Below are 2,837 nucleotides of genomic sequence, written 5' to 3'. Positions count from 1 at the left end.
CCAAAACCCCCTAACCCCCCCCCTTTCAAAACAAAAAACAAAAACCCCAGCCCCTGAAATGCTGACGCGTGGATGCCTATTGGTCCCGGTTGGTGTCACCAACCGGGACCAAAGGCGCTCCGTCCTGGGCTGGCCGCAGCGGCCACGTGGAGGACCTTCTGTCCCGGTTCGTGTAAGAACTGGGACTAAAGGCCAAGGGCATTAGTAACGACCTTTTAGTCCCCGTTCACAAACTGGGAGAGAAGGCCCTCACGAACCGGGACAATAGGCCCTTTTTCTACTAGTGGTAGTTGATAAAATTGACCAGCATTGCCGTGAGTCACGGAAGGTGGGTAAAGATAGTCTTAAGCGAGTAGTTACTTAGTGTTGCGATGATGGAATGGGAAGTTTGGGCTGCCGTTTATGTGGTGGTTATTTGTATATAATTCTTACTTCCTATCTTAATATATGGGCACACTTATCTCATGCATATCTCCCCAAAAAAAAAAGATGTGTATATCATGTTTCTTATATGTCGGGCAAAGGGTTTGAGCAAAAGGTTAAGCCTCATCAACAATAATGTTGATAGGCACGGGGTCACACTAAAACTAATTCTCATCTCAGAAGTTTGTCCAAAGCACAAAAGAATCCATTTAAGATATCTCATGGGGCTCGAGTTCATCTCTAAGTTGATTAAGGTGTGATTGGTATATTTCATTCTAATGACACCATTAGGTCTAAGTTGTTGAAATAATCCAGCAACATGCCCATAGTATGCATATTTCATGAGCATTTTAGTAAACACATGAACAGCAAGCCGAGATCTCATAAATTAAAAATAACTAGTCAAGTCCATTGCACCATAAGTACATCGACACACGCCATTGATCTGCGTGTATTTATTCATCCATGATTATTGAAACTACTTATTCATCAGAATGCATAAGTGCATCCATTTTGTATCTCGCTCGCAAAGCTTGCTAACCAATGGAAGGGGTGGTCGCGACAGTGTCAACGATAATGCGGACACGGTTGGTCCTGAAGTCGAGGGTCATCGCCGAGCCAGCAGGAAGGACATCGATGTCGGCGTTAGGCATGTCCTTAAGGATGATCTCCTTGGCCTCCTCGATGGACTTTCCCACTACCTCCGGCCATGACGTCTTCTTCTCCTCTCCGGCGGGGGCTTTTGGGGCGGCGCAGCTCATCCTTGATTCGGTGAGCTGCAAACAATTGATCAAAATAGTTCAGTTCAGACTACAAATCACAATAACAGTTGGCCCAAATAGTTCATCAAATCGTCTTTCCTTTTTGGTTCAGACTATAGATCAAAACAATGCTAATGTTAGTCATATATCTTTTTTCGAAAAGAAGGATAACCCCGGCCTCTGTATGAGGATGATGCATACAGAGAAACTTATTGGCAGAAAGCATATGGAAATGGAAATATGGAATATATACCCAACACTACTAACCAGCTAAATGGACCTCGAGCTTACTCTGAACTTGACTGATATGAGTATTTTCATAACACTTGCCCTATTTATAGGGAAGATTTATCACGACAGAAGATGAGATAGATGCTCTCACATGCATGAAACAAGCAGGAGAGAAGATAAGATGCTCTCACACATGCAGGCGTGGAGCACGAGAAATTGTTTGCCTGTGCTAACTAGCCGCATATGCAGAGAAGATACTGTCGCACATGCATGCATGCAGCGTGCGTGGTACACGAGGTGGCTCCTAAATTGGCCACACTTGATTTCGTAGTGGACAACACGTTGGGCTGCTAAAGAAGACAACAACGTACCACGTGATTCAAGGGTGGATGAACGTGTTGCTCGGTGTAGATCATGTCGGCTACTTGGATACTCCCTCGTCAAGGTTTATTAGCCCTACTAGTATTTTGTATCAAATGTTGCTCATTTATATAACTCAGTCACATCGTATTATTTATATAATACAAAAATTACAGAATTGTATTTGCATTCAAAAGAGAATTCACACAATATAGTTTTGTCACATATAGTTTATATTTTATTAGCTCATTTTATGGTCAAAGTTTGGCAATAATTATAATGGGGCATAATAAAACCGGACAAGGGAGTAACTCAAAATGCAGATAAGCGGGGATGACTACCATAAAAGCAGCTCCTAAGTTGCAAAAATAAAAAACCTACATCTAGGTATGTTTGACAAAAACTCTACATAATGCTCACAATTAATTATCACCCCCCTCCCCGAATATTAGGAGGGTGGGCCCCTTCCTCCCCTAAGTCATCCAATCCTACCCCCTGGTAGGACTGCGTGTTAAACACGTAAATTATACTTCTTCCATTCCTAAATATAAGACTTTGAGACAATTTAATTTAAACTGCCCCAACGTCTATGGAGATAGTATAACGTAGATCAAGCATTGCTGGAAAAAAAAATCACTGGTTCTGGCCCTTAGGATGAATTTTCACACCCAAACAGTTCCTTGTAAGAGCTCTCTTTAGACATGCCATGGTATTTTGCTTTTGATCTGTGTTTCATAGACATTCTTGTCCGCACTCAAATGGACACAAAACAACCCAAATGATTAATATATTTCTACTGAACATGTGTTTTTTTGCGGCGGCGAACTTGTATTATACCATACGTGCCTCCTTTTTAGGGGACATCTGACATCCGACGTCGAGGAAGTGCAGCAGCCTTGGAGATCACCCGTTGTGTGATGTTCACAGAGATATTAACCACATTTTCTTCTATTGTGTCACACCCAGTTCCTTTGGATATACCTTTGGGAAGTGGTGAGTTACAGTTGATGACGTGCTAATTACTTCCCTGACTTCGGCGAGATTATCCTGGCCAGCTCTGGT

At 42.5% G+C, this 2,837-nt stretch overlaps 1 long non-coding RNA gene across 1 annotated transcript; it reads right to left on the bottom strand.

The window, feature by feature from the left end:
- Positions 1 to 804: 804 nt before the first annotated feature.
- LOC141039195 (uncharacterized) lies at positions 805 to 2,543 on the bottom strand. The gene is made up of 2 exons (XR_012200155.1): positions 1,452 to 2,543; positions 805 to 1,199 (listed from the first exon to the last, which is right to left on the bottom strand). It is a non-coding gene; the product is annotated as an uncharacterized lncRNA (long non-coding RNA).
- Positions 2,544 to 2,837: the final 294 nt, after the last annotated feature.

The sequence above is a fragment of the Aegilops tauschii genome, chromosome 1 (assembly GCF_002575655.3).
Source record: "Aegilops tauschii subsp. strangulata cultivar AL8/78 chromosome 1, Aet v6.0, whole genome shotgun sequence".
NCBI classification, from domain to species: domain Eukaryota; kingdom Viridiplantae; phylum Streptophyta; class Magnoliopsida; order Poales; family Poaceae; genus Aegilops; species Aegilops tauschii.
The sequence above is the reverse complement of the archived record's forward strand: the minus strand, read 5'-3'. Positions and strand labels throughout refer to the sequence as shown.